The following is a 17,507-nucleotide window of genomic DNA, read 5'->3' as shown; positions in this document are numbered from 1 at the left end:
CCCTCCTAAGAAAGGAGGTGGATGACAGTTCAAGAGCACCTCATTGCCTGTGTTCTTAGGAGCAAGACATCTGGCAAAGCAAAGGCTTCCTTTTTATGCTGCTTGTGCTAGCTTGCTTTTAAGCTGTCTTACTCCCAAACAACAACAAAAAATCTGTACACCATTCCAGACCTGCTCTCTGAGATTGCAAGCTGCAATCTCCTTGAAATCACAGTCCAGAGACACAGTTTATATGCACAGACCATTTCACAGCTTCTCAGGTGGTATCACAAATAACACTGGCAGGTGATCTCTCCTGGTATAAAAGCTACTAACATGAAGTTATCACCAGTCTCCCCACAGCTGGCATAAACTCTGCTGTGTGCTCCACTCAAAAAAACAGACTCAAAATTACAGACTGTGCTTGACCACATCTGTCCCACCAAACAGCATCATACCTGGGGGTAAGCCCAGTGCTAAGCTGCTCTTATCTTATACAGAATGAGTGTCCCTGAACATCACCAGGAATTTTTTCTTTTAGAAACTGGGATAGGAATGAAAGTTGCTTACAGCATAAATGAAATCTGACAGTTCTGTTAACTGGAACAAAACATATCTAAAAATGTTAACCTGTGCTCTTATGACAGCACATCAAATGTCACACAAAGGCCACACACAGCATGGCCTAGCAATTTAGAAGTCTGGATTCCCACCTGGATGACCCATCAGAGGACATCACCATTATATGCCTCCCTCAGAAAAAAAGATATAGAGGGCAGATGAACTATATGTTTGATTCTAGGCATTTTTTCCTATTACTGGGCAAAGGCCAAGTTTTTGGACCTCTCAAGTGGACACCACTTTTTGCAGCCAGTCATCTTTCATTCTTTAGAAGAGCTTGAAGAGAGGCTGACCAAGATGTAGCCTCCTTCCAGAAAGCCCCGAGGAGTTCCTGGATTTCCACCCAACCCTCTGATCAGTGACGCAGGTGAAACACCAACCACCATATGGACTCTAAGCTGCTCAAGCCACTTCTCAGATCTTTTCCTCCTCTTTTCCCACAGTTAAACCTTGCTGCTGCCACCATACTTGCCAGGCTGGACCACAAGAGCAGCCCTGGACCCACTACTGCAGGACCCCAAGCTGCGAGCAGAGACGAGGAACAAAGTGAGGCATTTCACTGCTCTGCTCCTGCTGAAGATTGTACGGCCACCAAACAGACTTGGGGGATGAAGACCTTTCTAAAAATGCCCCTGCAGCAGAGACACCCCCCTCATTTTGTTGCCTTTTAGCAATTCTTGTTATCAAAATGCTCCCCCCTCTCCCACTCCCTCACCTTTGGGGATGCTACTGTGGGAATACTGCAATGTAACAAAAGCAGTCCAAGCATCCGTTTAATAACCACATTTGGTTGCCACTGTTGCTGCCAGAGCAGCAAATCTTCTGTTCTCACATTGTCTCACAAGTATCCTCTTCGGAAGTTGGGTTTTCCACATGTATTTATAATGGAGATACTAACAGACAGCTCTGAGCAGCCTTCTCTGATGGTCAGCATTCAGCAGATATCACCAGCATAAATTAATTAGGAACACAAACACAATGCAACACACATGTAGATTATGGTTTCAGCAACTTAATGGATAAATCATTACAGTTGTCCAGAATCAAATCTGGTTCACTAAGGAATGGGGGATGATGTCAAATTAACAGAACTCCAGTTTTTACCATTAAATCTCAGTGTGCTGCTCTTAATGGAATTGAAAAGCACTGATATAATGCCAAGTAGGAAGAAGAAACCTTCAGCAAGCATACAAATAGACCAGGCACCTTGGAAACCACAGCTACTTAGACAATATAAGCATTATCTTCACCTTCCTTAATTATTTGCCCTCTTCAGCACTGAAGTGCCCTGCTACAGGGCTTTCAGAGCTCTGCTTCTTATAGGAATGCACCGTAAATGATTAAAATCCTCTTGGCCGAGCTGATGTATAAATGCCATCTTCTCTTTTGAGGTTTTATTCACATCCATCATTCATTAAGCAGTGAAACAAGGTGCAGCACCTCTCTCCTGCCTTCCCTTTCTTGAAGGAGAGTCCTGAGCATCAAAACCTTCCTGCAAAATGTCACCAGTCCATGGAGATCACCTGGATCTTACCTCAGCCCTGAGAGGCACCACCAGGTCCCCTCAGCTCGCAGGCAGGTCATCAGGATCCCTACAGCCTGGAAATGGGCTCCAAACCCAACCCACTCCAACCCACTTGCAGTAACTCCCCCACCAACACAAACCTCTGCTCCCTTGAACAAATGCAACGCACTCCCTGTAAAATTCACTCCCCAGAGCTCATCCCGGGATCCACGAAGGCTCCCTATGGATGGGCACTTCCTTCTTGCTTACAAGAACAAGCTTTAACATCCATAACATCCGTAACAGCTTTGTTTGCAGTGAAGCTGGAAGAACGAGGTGCTGGCCACCAGCCAAGTGACTACCGGGTTAAAAAAAGCAAATTAAACTGTATCAGTTAGCACTACCCTGGATTACTACACAAAACTTTTTAACTCTCCTCTGCATAGGACTGAACCCAAATTGTCATTTGGGTGCCACCTCCTGAGGCAGCAGACCTGCTCTGACTCGCTTTTCGTAGCCTGCAGGTCTGGACTTTCTTTTTCTTCCTCACATTTGCATGACCGTTTGCCAAACTATGCAAACCCAATTATGGCAATGAAAGGGCGTTGCCAAGGTCTGTTGAAAATAAAATTATACGGCAATATAGCACAACAGCCACTTTTTAATTAAATTCGGGTCTTTTGCATTAAAAAAAAAGAAAAAAAAAAACCAATCCCAAAACACCCCAACCCAAAGCTGAAGCAGCTTTGTTTTCTGGGTATAAGTGTGACAAAAATGATACAAAATGTACTGGTGCCAGATGTAAAATCCAATCTACAACACCTTCAACTGAAGGGATGTGGCATGGAGCAGGCATGTTGTACCCACTTATCTAAGGAGCAGCTGCTCTTCTTTAGATGCAAGAAAGAACAGATTAGGAAAATAACTTCTAAGCTGAAATAACTGTTATGAGATTGACCTTTCTGTACCATTTGGACAAAACTAACTCAAAACTGCACTAGGTTTCATGTCTACATCTAAAACACAGAAGCAAGCTTTCAAAACCTACAGAATATTTTCCAAGTATTAGCGGGTGTTTTGATTCATTTGGCCATTGATGCTCCACTTGAGGACCCTTGAGTCTAAACCAAGTCCCACTAAACAGAACAATGGTATTTCAACTGACTTTGAGGAGAATTAGGAAAACTTGTAATCCACCAGCACCAAATCAGTTAATTGCCCTAGCTTCTGGCATTTATATGTTATTAGAAATGTTAAACAAGTGATCAAAAATATGGCTTGAGGTATTTGTGTTCCTAATGACATGCCAAAACAACCAAGTATTACCCTGAATTGGTGCAGAATTTTCTATTTACATGCATGCAATCTTCTGAAATTATCACAGAGCTCCAGTAATATTTTTTTTAAGTTAATGATATACTCTCTGCAAATTTTAATGGAATTTGATTCTCAGTAAGGGAAAATCAACTGTATTGCTGATGGTTAATCATTTCAACCTTTATTATAGGAGCTGGCAAAAAGAAAAAAGATAAATCAAGACAACTGTTTTACTGTTTTTAAATGAAGCTCCTTTTTTTTTTTTTTTTTTTTTTTTTTGGGGAGTTTATTTTCTCCATTAGAAGTTCTGTTCCTGTCTAAGCTACAAAACTCTCCCCTGATTGAAAACCTATTACCACAACAACAGCAACAGTCAGAGGGGTATCACAGCAAAATTGCAGGGCTTGGTCACAGATAGTTTTGTACCAGGACACACTGATACCCATTCCCAACAATCATGCCCCAAATCTTAAAGATATAGGAGTAAGGTAAGACAAAAGTGACATTTTTAGGGTTAAAGAGAAATAAAAATCATTGGGGGTGGTAAATGGTCTCAAAACCTGTTCCTCAGATATTTTCGTATCATTGTCAAGCAGCAAAAAAGGAAGCAGCCCCCACAACTTACAGTATCTTTGCAAAAGCTGCTCTAGTTAAAAAAAAAAAAAAACCAGCACTAAATGCAGCTTGTGGTACACCTCATTTCTCTCTTGACATGGAAATACAGAAAAATCCTTTTTCAATCACATTCCTGCAATTTTGAGAGGTGAACACATTTTTTCCCTGTAGAAGACACTTCTGTATTCTAAGAAAACACTTGTGTATTTCTGAGAAAAAAAAAAATGGGGCAATTTAATTCATCCTCCCAGGACTGCTGGCCTCACTTCCCTAAAGACAGAACCAAAGGGGTGATGCCAATAGTGTTTCTGCACAAAGCTCAAGAAAATCAAGCAGTAGGACATTGGCCAGCTAGCTAAAAATGACCTCAGTGTGGCTCTTCATAATTAATGAATAGGCAAACAATTCCTGACATCAGCTGCAGTTTCCTCTCTTCTTCCCCCCCCATACACAAGTTACTAGTGCAATAATTCATAGTGTGGCCTGGTGCTATGGAGGAAAAGGAAGAGAAAGCCACTTCTGTGGGTCAGGTTGATGAAGCAGGGAAGATGTTCTCTGTAAAAGCACACAGCTGTTATCACAGAAAACGGGTATTTACAGAAGGATACACCAGAACTATTAGAACATTAAACATCCTAGCATGCCACAATAAGGTAAGGCATGCTGATAAGCTAAACTAGAAAAAAAATAATTCTCCCAGTGTCAAGAGAAGACAGGAGAGGTGGCATCAGCACCTGGTGACGTTGCCAGGAGGGTTCCCCCACCCACAGCACCATGCAGGTTGCCAGCTGCTGCCTTGTGTAAGACATCCCCAGATGGTGCCACAGTTTCTCCCTGCTCCTTTCCTACTGATACGGAGCAAATTTTGCATTTCCATGCATGAAGCCCATGGGGATAGGCCTGGCTGGAGGGTCTGGAGATCCCAGCTCTCAGCTTCTCTTCAGGTATGGGCAGCAGCATCCTGGTGAGGGTCAGCTGCAACTTTCCAGTATCCAGGGAAAAAAATACCAGCAGTGACAACTTGTGAAGGCAACAGGCAGAACCACACGGCTTTCCACAGTGCTTCTGATGCTGTACTATCATCTACTGAGGTTTTAAAATGTTAGCAATTCTTCTTCATACAGTTCTTGCTTCAGAAGGAAGACTTCAGGAGAGGCATCCTGTATTTTTCTATATACCTGACCAGGCAATTGCTAGTAATATTTTGTAGACAACTTCCTATTGCCACACGTGCTTTTCTACAATGAACAGAGTAATGGAATAAGCTATGGCAGAATCACTTAGGAAAAAAAAAACAACCCCACAACAAATATCTACATTTTTTCCTGCCAACCTGTTTGGCTGGTTTAAATGTTTCACATGCCACAACATAGGTATCTCTCAAGAAAGCTTATAAAGAGAATACAGTAGTACAGATGCAGTTTAACAGCTGTGTGAGCCACGGACAATGAGAGTGAACCCAAGTCCTCTTACTGGGTATGAGTGATGTGCCAGCTCCAGGGACTTGAGTTCTTGGCTCCAGGGAAACAAAAATTTAAACTTGTAATTCGACCTGAGTTAACTCAGCAATTTAACTTAAGTGCTTTGTGTGATCAGGACCATATTGTCTCCAGACTAAATAAATTCCTCCAATTATTTTTAGATATATCCTAACGGTTATGAATTTCTGAAAAAACAAGTGTGTCCTTTCTGTAGATTTTTCATGTTCACCTTAAAAGAAGAATATTTGAGATAAATATTATAAGCTCATTGTCTTCCCTTTTTGCTAATATAAGGAAAAATGGAAAGTTTTCAGTGAATGCAGTTCTGTTAACAACCTTTGAACTCGGGCACTAATGAAACTTCACAACACAATCTGAACATTACAAGTGGATGGCACAGACACTTTTGGGGGGCTTTTTAAACTATATCAACACGAACTTGTGATGAACTTAAACATTTCCGTAGAAGGGGAACAATGTATTTTTAGCATGATGAACTAAGAACTTGCCTTCTATTTCAGGTAGACCCTGGCTCTTTTTTCATCCCTAGGACCAGCTACAAGGACACTATTATTTAAACCATGAACACAGAGTGGATCACTTAGTTTGATGGGAAAACTTTCCATCTGGAACTAAGGACCTGCACATTATGCACACACTTCCATGAAGTGATTAATGATGTGTTAGAAAATCTGGACTCAGCAGTTTTTCATTACATTCTTCCCACACTGTGGCAGAGAGAACTGGTAAATATCTGTAATGCAAACCAAACAAGAAGCACTATGCAACACAGGAGAGAAACATCCTCTGCTTAACATTAGTATCATCGACATGCTTTATGACTACAGGGGTGGGACACCAGAAAACAGTGGTGCTGTTTCAGTGCTGTGGTTCCTCCTGCAGCAGGATGGAGCCCTTCACCCCCTCACCCAAAATTCCTCCCAACACCACGGTGCCACCACCCAACTCACCCAAGTGATGGTTGTATTGGCTCTTCTGGGCATGCAGTGACTGACAACCCAACATCTCCCCCTTCATTTCCTTTCTGTGGACTCTGGTGCTCATTTTTGTTGTATGCATGGAAGTAACAGGGCTGCACATTTTAAACTGTGCTTTTATGGACTTCAGAGAAAATCCATTATGTCAATCAAACCACTACACAGCTACTCAGCCACATGGTATCAAAATCCAGCAGGTAATACTAAACCAGTTTTACCTCAAATGTTGCAAAATGCTTATATTCTAAATCTGCCTGCCTTGGGAATCTGTCCAAGCTGAAACTGAACTGAAAAGACACAGATACCATGCAACAGCATCAAACTCCTTGAATGTCTTTCTTAAATACCGGTTCACAAAGCCATCTGTAAATTAATAAATATCCCAAGGTGAACAGGAAGCTTTCTCATGAAACCTGAGCAATAACACACTATTGTTCCTGGATCCTCTGCCATTTTATCATGTTCTATTAATCTTCCCAGGTGTTATGTCAAGGATCTTCTTAACTGTACTGTTTACCCATCTCTGCAAGGTAATAATAAAAATATTGATTTTCACATTTGTGACTCAGATTCTACATAAGAAATCCAAATTATTGCCCCTTGCAGTATATCAGCTGAGCAATTGCAAGCACAAAAGACCTTCACCCACATCAAAATGAAGCAGTGCCATTAATACATGACACTTAAAATAGCATTTATTTTCTCTGTACTTTTCAAAACAAAGCCCTGTTCCAGCAGTGGATTTAATGAAGTCTGAGTCTGAAGAGCAGTGTCTGTGGAGTTTGCCTCGGATGTGAGCCAACACCAAGGAACATTCTGCCTTCCCCTGAGAACAGTGCTGGGATCTGTACTGACCCAGCCAGAACCCTTCACAAGGGACACCACCATCACTGTTGAAAACCCTCAGACCTTGTCCAGGTCCCACTGAGAAGGTCAGGAACACCGTTCCTATCCTACAGGAAAGAAAACAGAGCTTTTAGTCTCAGACAAAGATTGGATACTCTGACCTTTGGGATTACCAGCAGTTTCTTATTTCCCCCCCCCAGTTTCACCTGATTACAAAGCTATAGCACAACTCATCTCCCAGCCACACTCCGAAGTTAAACCCAGCCTAGGAACAGATGGCTTCATGTCACCACCTGAAGACATCCAGCTCCCAGCATGGCATAGAGAAAGGTTAAATGATGCAATTTGATGAGGGACGTCATTCTGGATGCCTGAGGGAGAAGGGGAGCCTTTTCACGTTGAAAAAAAAGAGAAATTGTAACTGCTGTAGATTTCAACAGAGAGGAATTCATCCCAGGGCTACATGCCCATCAGTTTCCCCCAGAGACTGTCCTGGCTCTATAGGTATCTTTTTTTTTATTTTTTTTTTTTAATGTGAACCTGAAAGAGTTCTTCAGTGTCTGAATGAGCAGGAAATCAGCCAAAAGAATGAGCCCAAACAGCCTTTATATTATTGCAAGCACTTAACAATAAGCTTCTGTTCTTTGATATAATTATAGGAATCACACTTCTTTGACGCATGATGGCAAACGGGCAAGCTGAAGGGGCAAAAGGAGGTAGATTTTTTTCCGGGAGATAAGTACTTCTGTAAATAACACCTACCCTGAGGACCATATTTATAAAACTGTTTCAGCAAGCAAGACTTTTGAAAGTCCACTGTAATCTACTGATGAGAAAAGATCAAAGAAACTAACAGGAAGGCCAGGATGCAATCAAAATATTTGATCAGTGAGAGGTTCCTTATCCGAATCATAAACTCCAGGGTGTTTCAGTGGGAGCTGGAAGAGGAGAAGCTGCTGTGAACACCCAGAAGCAGATGGAGCCCTTTGAGGGGAGCTTCCCCTTATGCCCTGCTGACATCCCCCTCAACCCTCCCTGCCATTTGCAGTGCAGCTATGTGAAACAACCAAGGGTGGAAATTTAATTTGTTCTCCCAAACCCTACCACCTCCCCCACCAAAGTTAAATATTTGGCCTTTGGTTAAACAAAATGGATTTTTTTTTTTTCCTTTTAAAATCAAGTCTCACGATCCCCGTGTGACCCTGGTGGGAAGACAGTGGGAGGAAGGAGACCCCACTGCAGTCCCAGAGCACTGTCAGAGCCCATTGAGCATCAGCTCACTGAAGAGTAGAGATGGTTATAATGAGATTTTAATAACTTCCTTTTCCTTTTTTTCTTTAAAGAACAAGAAAAGAACTACTGAGAGTTTCCTCCTCACACCTTTGTTTTTAAAAAAACATACTTGACAAACATTAAGGATCTACATATTTGGATGCAACTCATATTAAACAACCACTTTGGTGGTTTAATTTTTGAAAGAAATAGCAAATAAATTCTCACTTTCTCTAAAGCCTTTACGTTTACTTGTTAGTGTACTCCCTCGATTATTTGCACATTTTCCTAGGCTTTTCTGACAGCAATATATAGATATCCTTGTAACCAGAGAAGTATGGGAAACTCTGTAAACATCTGACTGAGTACAAACACTTAAAGCTCAGATGCTCTAATAAAAAACAAGAACTTCTATGAAACAAACATTTCCAGATGGTTTAACATAATTTTATACATAGAAGGAGAGATTTATATAAGATGTGACTCAGGCATTGAAAGCCAAAAGAATGTTCTCATTTCCTGAAGCTGGCTAACAAAAAAAAAAAAAAAAAAAGGAAAAAATGTGAATGAAGGAACAAAGATTTCAGAAGTCAGCTTTTCTTTTTAACAGCAGCAGCTTTAAAATGATTGCTTTTAATTCCCTTCTCATGTAGTCAGACTATTGCCTCTCTCTTGCAATTGCATATACTTACATAAAGAAAAAGCATATATCTTTGTGGGATGCTTCAAGAACCAGAAATGTGGCATTCAAGAGGTTTCTGCCCTTCTCCTTTCAGCCCTAGTGAAGCTCACCAGCAGCTCCCACCAAACCCCCAAGCAGCTTGCCTTGTCTTTGAGTACAGCACTTGAGAAACCCAAGCAAGCAGCCACGTGTGCAGGGTCTGACCCTCAGTTATGTCTCTGTACAGTGGGACTCTGCCCACAAGACTTCATGGGCACAACTCTTGCCCCATTTTTTTCCCCTCAAGTGGGTCTGAACAGCACCCAGTTCCTCTGAGACCTGAAAGCAAGGGGTGAAGCAAGGCCCTGGGCACCTTCAGATCATAAGGTCATCTCATGACAACAAGATTTAAACAGGTATCAAAGTGTCACTCTTCTCCGTGCCTTCTCCAACCATAACCTACATGTCACAGGGATGGCACACAGGATTTCCTTTCTTCACATCTCTGAAGGCAAACTTCTGCAAGCAAGTTAGTTCTGTGATAGCTACAAGAAACTCATGGCTGAGGGTGGTTCCCCTTCAGGCAGGGCTGTAAGAGGAAACGAGCTGCAGAAAGAACATACTCAAACATGCTTTCAACAGCAGCAAGCAAAATTACCCAGGCAATCCTCCTTGAACAACTCACAGGCAAGCAATCCCTCTTTCAGTGCAACAGGGCATGGCCATGCCCTTCCTGACATCAGCAAACACTTCTCCCTCTTTCTTTAGATCCAAACACCTCACTGCAGGACTTAGCACTGCTCTCCGAGGCCACAGCTACACAGTCTAGTCCCAAATCCACTCGTGTGCCAAAATGGGTATTTCTACCTTTCCCACATCCCTTCCCCTCCCAACAATCACCATCACTCACACCGTCAAAGGGATTGATTCAGATTATCACAAATGCTGTATGTCTAACAATTCCACTTGCCATGGGTTTTCAGCTGGCTCAGCTTCCTGGTGCCAGTAGGAGAGATATGGGGCAGGAGCGTGCAGGTCACCCTGGTCAGCTGCAGCACAACCATAGCCTTTATTAAAATGTCTCTGTAACTGCTGCCTGCAGGAAAAGCAGCTGCCTTGGCACAGCCCAGAGATGCTGTGTTCTGCTTTGTGACACTGGCCAGAGCAGGGTCTAGGAGATGATAACCGCTGGGTGAAGCTCAGCCCACTTACCACCAGACCCTGGCAAAAAAAAAAAAAAAATTACTTACTCTGGCACAAACATTGGTCTTCCTGCCACAAAACACAAGCCAGGCCTGCTACCAGTGCAGTTCAGAAGCACACAGTGTTTATCTGCAAAGCTGCACACCAAAAATACACTCCTATCAGCAAGCGTTTCCTCACAACAGAGGATTTACCAAAACTGGAGGGTTCTGCAAGTGAAGGCTGCCTGTGCTGATTCAGCCCTGTATCTGCAGGGGCTGCCTTCCCCTGACAGAGCTGGCTGCCTCCCATGCCAACCTGTATTTTTCATCCTCAAACCAGAGGTGGAACACATCAGGAGACATGGAAGGAGGACTCAGGGATGCTGTGGCTCTGACATCCAGTCCCTTGTCCTCAGTAACCCAAGCCAAGCCCCTGCAAAGAGTCCTTACAAAGCATCAAAGACCCCTTTGCCCCTCCTAGGGCAAATTTGAAACTATTTCTCTGAGGTTTTCTCTCCCCACATCAATCCCACAGCTGTTACACATAAGCCTGGGGTCTGGACATGAGCCACCCTGCCATGTTCTTGCCTCCCAAATATTTGCTGGCATTACTGCATTGCTTTGCTGTGGTCTTTTCCAGTGTCCCAAACTACACTGAAACAATATATTAATGCAGAGAACTCTTGTAATTTTGAGCTCAGCAGCATCCCCAAACTGCTCAGGCCACCCAGGAAACTTTAATGAAATCACTAAGTTGCCTTAGTTTCTCAGATTATCCACACCAACTCCCAATCCATGACGTCAGAAATAAACCCCAAAGTTTTAACTCTGCTGTTGTCATCAGTTTAGCTTTTACTCAATCAAAAGGCCATCCATCAATGTGTTCTCAGTTCTTCAAACTATTTAATGCAAGCAGTGATTGAAGCAACATTAAATGTGCCAGGTGACTTAGGATTCACTTCCTTATCTAATTCTGTATAAGTGGCTGATGGGTTTTTTTTAATGAGTTAAAAAGTAGTGAAAAAAAAGGATGAAGAGATCTGAATTCAAGAACTTCTGTTTTAAAATATAAGGAAAGGCAATCAGCATGAAAAATACAGAGCATAAAACCTCATCCTGGGTGCAGGCCTTGTTGTAACAGTTATTTTTCACACACCCTAGGATACTCCAGACCCTGCCATTTTTGCACAGGAGTGTGGTTTCTTGATGCAAACAAGAGGTCCACCTTGCCCATAAACAGTTTTTCACAGGCCACACCATTAGCTTCTGTCTCATGGACCTCACCAATGGTCTCCAGGCACTGAGACAAATTCTTCAAACTGTTTCACATACAGGGCCACCAAGGTACACAAAACGAAACAAGGTAATTACAGTGTATTGCCTTCTTTCTTTCCCCTCCTGTCTTCTCAAAAAAACCACATGTATGCATTTTCATAAAGATTTGGACACGTCAGGAAGTGAAATACTTGAAATAATTGCAAAGGAGTGTCCTAATTTGAAGAAAAATATTAACCCCAGGGCACAGACCTCTGCTGTGTTTTCTCTGTCAAATTGAATTAGGACCTTCCCATCCCTCTTCCACCCTTTCTGCCCCAGCACCAGCCTCAATGATCACAAGCTGTAAGGGTGATGTGCACTATAACACATCGCTAGAACAACAAGGGCAGCAGATCACATATGTGGCTGTTTGATTCATCCTATAGACAATTTATACAAGGGAAGGCTTTGGCTATCAAAACTTGGCTGTCAGTTTGATTTTCCCTGTCATCATCATCAGCCATCATGGAAAATCCTGATGTAAATAATCTCCACACAAATAATCAAGCTGCTTTTAGCACAGCTAATAGTTAAAGCCTCCCTATATTGAAAAGTAATAAGAGACTGCATTATGCTACAGAGTAAAAAAAACCTTTAAACTGTGCTTTGGAATAGAACAAGAGCACAGATGAATCAGGATGTCTAACCTAACACACTTAGCAGGAAGCCACAATTGCAGGAGCTGAAAAGCCTGCCTTAAGTGCTTCAGTAACAAACATTTTATTGCACTTGAAAAAGAATTTGTTAACAATGCAAACCATCCTTCGTGTATTGTGGCCATTAATGGTTCCCCTGCAGTAACTGTATGGAGCCAGATCTAAAAAAAAAAGACCTGTGGGTTACAACTGAGATTTAACTGCAGTACCACATTTACCTTCTTACTTACAGAGTGAGTATATTTACTCTGTATCAGAGTATATAGACAGTACTATCAGGCAGTAACACTAAGTGCCTAGTTTTGAGCTTCTCAGACTACAGTGGACTAAGAGCTGTGAATCCTATGCTAATTTTTCAAATGTAATTATGCTTAAAATAAAGATGAGCTTGCTTTGTTCAGTATTTTACTGTATGCTGGCCTATATTTATTAGTACAAAAAAAAACTTTGTCTGTGCTAGGAAACTACAAAGATAATAATGGTTCAGAACTGCAAGCTGATGTTTTGCTGCCCACAAAACTGCAAGGACACTTTACAAAGCAAGCAGACATGTAGACAGCGAGCTACCAGTCCCAAGCAGCACACCCAGCAATCCTGAATGACAAGACACTACCCAGCATTGCCCCAGCTACAGGGAACACTGCACTCCCCTCCCAGCCCAAACCCCTGACTTCTGGGGCAGAGGCTGATGCTGAAAGCGAGACGGCTTTGCCTCCAGTAACAGGCGTTCAGGTTACAGCACCAGCCTTCGAGTTCCTTTCATTGCAAAACAAAAGCCACAGCAATGACTCGAGCTCAAAAAGTCTCCATGAAGTGGAGGGAAAAATAAAAAAATTAAAAAGAAAGAATAGCATTTCCTGGGACAAAAACAAATTGCATGTGCGTACCTGCTGCCCAGGAGTCTGCTGCCCTGCCATGCACTGAATGTGAAGAGAGACCTCAAGTTGTTGTTCCCTTTTTTGTTTTCTTCCCCAAACTGACGTTCTTTTAACTCCCTAAATCAGAGCAAAATGTCAAGATCCCAGATCCCTTGACAGCACCATATATTTTGTTAAAAAGTGGGTCTGGATGAAGAAATTGCATTTTTGTTGTCTTTTTTCCTCCCCCAAAGAATCAAAGCAAGACAATGCACCAATTGTTAATCTCCTCCCCCCATATTTTACCAGATGAAAACATATCTTACACAAACCTTGCTCTTTCAATTTATTTTTACACTAATGGACTGGAATCATCTACAGAAAACCCCCTTTGGCCAGAAGCCCCACAACTGTTTCTCACAAAGGAGCTGACCCACAGTCTCTCCCTCCCAGGCAAGAAGCACTCCCGGCCAGTATATCCCTCCAGCTGTGCTTCTGCAGGCATCAACTGCATAGCACCTTCACCTCCTTAACTCCAGTGTAGCCCAGTGTCCTAGATACAACAATTCACCTCAAAAAAAAATTGGGGAAAAAAGGCATGGAGGGGGACTGGACTATTTAAGCAAGGGGCCCCACATCCAGTTCTTGCTAGGCAAGCAGTTCATATTCAAAGCCTGTCAGCAGCAGGATGTCAGACTGACCCTCAGCCACAGCAGGATTTGCTCAGCTGGGAGACAGCGTGGCTTGTCCCCACTGCCAGGGAAGGATGCTCCAGCTGCTGGCCATACCCCAGGATGGGTGCTCTCCTGTCACCACTTCCCTGGATATGTTGGCAGAACGACCAGGTGTGCTTTGGGATGAAGAGGCTTCCTCCCAGACAGCGCTGAGTGAGGTGGGGTCCCACCAGAATGTTCTTCCTGCTTCACCTCAGCAAGTTTCTGCAAGTGTGTGCTTTCGCCTGACATTGTCCCAAAATTTCTCGCTGTGCAAGGGGTGCAGCCTTGATCATATCCTGGGAAGCGTGTAGCAGCAGGGCAGCTGGCCCGCTCCCTGACAACTTCAGCAGAACAGATGCCAAATATGCAATTGCTCTATTTACTCGGAGAGGCAGGCTCCACGCCGGAGACAAAGCACCTGTGCAGGGCTGCACAACAAGCAGATCCTCACAGTCACCAGAAACTGAGGCTCACAGTACAAATCCTGACAGCTCGGCCACTTCTGGCAGTGCAGGAAGAAACCTGACCTTGCAAGCACCCCATCACCCGCTAGGAAAGCAAACGGCGGCTGGCACAACTACGTTTAAAATAGTTACCTTAACACACGCAGACAACTGAATGTCGCTACCACGCTTTCCTCAACACGTGGCTGCCCCGCAGCTACAGCTGGTCAAGGCTGGAGAGATCCCAATGCCTTCCCTCCCTTGCTCGAGGGATACTGGGACGCCGAGCCCAGGAGCGGAGCTGGTTCTGCAGCCTCCCGGGCCGAACACCGGCACAGGGTGCTACCAGGATCGCCCCGAGGCGGCTTGGCTTCCCCGCTGCCACAGCTTTTCTCCAAAGGCGTGGTGCAGAGCCGGAGGAATTCGCGGTAGCAATCAGGCGCGGGAAAGATAAGGCGGTCTTTAGCCAGGCTGAAGAGTGAGCTCCAGCAGCCGTCCTGAACCTGCAGCCCAAGCCCAGCATAAAATCGCCCTTTTCCCTTCCCACAAGCCCAGGTTTTAGCATATTAGCGCAGCGCTTTTCAAGTGCTTTAATATGGGGACGTTTCTTCCCAAGAAGCAGCGACGGCGGGCGCGGCTTTGAAATGCCAGGCAATTAGTAGCATAGTTTTTGCTTTCCCTAACCCGCCCCCATTAACCCGTCCCTATTAACCCGTCCCTAAGGTACGACCACTCATTAATTATGGGATCTGCATAAAACTACACGAATCTCACCACATCAGTACTCGGGGTTGTTTAATACCACACCTTTAACACAATCGCCTCCTCCGGGGAAGGACACCTTTTTAACGCCAAGGGCATTAAACCACGTTCAAAACGCGTTACACCGGAGTTTTGCTTATTATTCCCAGTTTGCAGTTGACCAAGCCCCACAGGCCACCCCACCGCTCCCTGCATCATCGCAGCCCCGCAGGGATGCGCCGGGAGAAGGGAAAACTCCGCCGCACCCCCGGCTGCGGCCCCGGCTCTGCCCGCCCGCGCTCCCACCGGAGAGACGCGGAAAAGTTCCCGTACGAAGCGGAAACTTTCCGAAGCGATTGGAAGGCAAGGCTGCAAGCCCCCGGCCTCCTCGCCGGGACCCCGGCACCAGCCCGCCCAAGGGAATCCCCCCTCCCGTCCTTCAGCGTGTTTCCCACCCTCCGGGACCGCAGGGCTGACGCCGGTGCCCGGCGGAGCAGGAGGGCAACGCCTCCCCCGGGGGTACCGCTGGAGGGTCCAAGCAAGCGGGCAGCAGCCGGTGACAGCGGCCCGGCCGCGCCGCGCTCACACAAAGCACCGCCCTCGGCAGCCGCCCGCCGTGGGAGGCGGGAGGTGGGACGAGACGGGACGGGGCGGGCGGCCCCCGCGCTTCTCCTACCTGTTACAGGTCATCCCCGCCGCCGCCGCCACCCCCAGCATCCCGCCAGAGTCCGCTGCCTGTCCGGACCGCCCAGCTGCCCGCCCGCCGCCGCTGCCGACGGGAGGGGCCGGGCCGGGGCGGCCGTAATGGCGCTGGGCGGCCGCACCGCCACCACCCGCACCCGCCGCCGCCGCCAGGGGGCGCGCTCCCCACGCGCCGCCCGTGCCGCCGCCGGCCCCGGCGCCTTGAGCCGCAGGCGGGCCCCGCCCTCCCCCGCAACTCCCCCTTTCGCCCTCTCCGCCCGGGAGAGGCCCCCGGGTTGGCCCGGACGGTGCTGGGGTTCCCCAGATACTCTGCTCCCCCGGCCGGTAAAGGTCGGGAAGTCCCCGCCGAACGCTGGGGATAATTCAGTTGTTGTTTGTTTGTTTGTTTGTTTGTTTAGGGGGAGGTTTGTTGCGGGGAAAGTTTTGCTTCATTTCTTAGCAGAATCACAGGATGGTTGAGGTTGGCAGGAGCCTCTGGAGGTCACATCTTGGGCAGCCTTTCTGCTCAAGCACAGACACCATGAGCCAGTTGCCCAGGACCATGTTGGCATGGCTTTCAAATAGCTTCAAGGCTGGAGATTCCAGAACATCACTGGGCAACCTGTGCCAGTGGTCAGTCACCCTCACTGTAAAAAAAGTGTTTCCTGATGTCCAGAGGCAACCTCCTGTGTTTCAAGTTCTGTCCTCTGCCTCTGGCCCTGTCGCTGGGCACCACTGGAAAGAGCTTGGCTCTGTTCTATTTACACCCTCCCTTTTTGTAAGATCACAGAATCATAGAATTGGCTGGGTTGGAAGGGACCTCAGGGATCATCGAGTCCAACCCTTGATCCACCATTGCAGTTGCTAGACCATGGCACTGAGTGCCACATCCAGTCTCTAAATGTTTATATTACTTGGTAAAACCCCCCCTGAGCCTTTTCTGTTCCAGGCTGGAGAATCCCAGCTCTCTCAGCCTGTCTTTAGGAGACATGCTCCAGTCATGCAACATGCTTTAGGCCTCTTAGTGGCCATTTATTGGGCTCTCTCCAGCATGGCCATGTGTATTGTACTGGGGAGCCCAGACCTGGGCCCAGTTCCCCCCCACCCCGGCACCAGGGTAGTTGCACCTTTGATCAGCCCCACAGGCGATGGGCACACGGCTGGAGGAGCGGGCACAGTCGGAAAGCCTTGCAGGGTCCCTGCAGAGCCTCTGTTGCTGTTCTGTGCTGTTCTGGTTTGTTCTTTTCCAGGACAGAACGTCGCTGCTGAAGTGATTGCAAGTGTTTTAAATATTTCTTACATGTGGTTGCATAGCACAGCGGTGTTTCTGGCAAGAGAGCTGTTGCCTCGCCTTAAGGCATCAAATACTTCTAGGTGAGTGTTTGCCTGCAGCAAGATTCCATTTTTTAAATCAACGTTCTTTAAAAATTTGGGAGTATTAATTACATAGTCACGTGAGAAAAGGCCAGCACCTCGCTAAGGTTACCTTCAGCTACCTGCTTTAGAAAGTAAAGACAAACAAGTAACCTTCAACATGAGAGCTGCCAAACCTGAAGGCAGAGGCCACACTTCCCTTGGAGAGAAACAATCTCACTCCAAACCAGGCAAGTTTCAGAGA

The sequence above is a fragment of the Calypte anna genome, chromosome 1 (genome assembly GCF_003957555.1).
Source record: "Calypte anna isolate BGI_N300 chromosome 1, bCalAnn1_v1.p, whole genome shotgun sequence".
Taxonomy (NCBI): Eukaryota; Metazoa; Chordata; class Aves; order Apodiformes; family Trochilidae; genus Calypte; species Calypte anna.
This window is presented reverse-complemented; position numbering follows the sequence as displayed.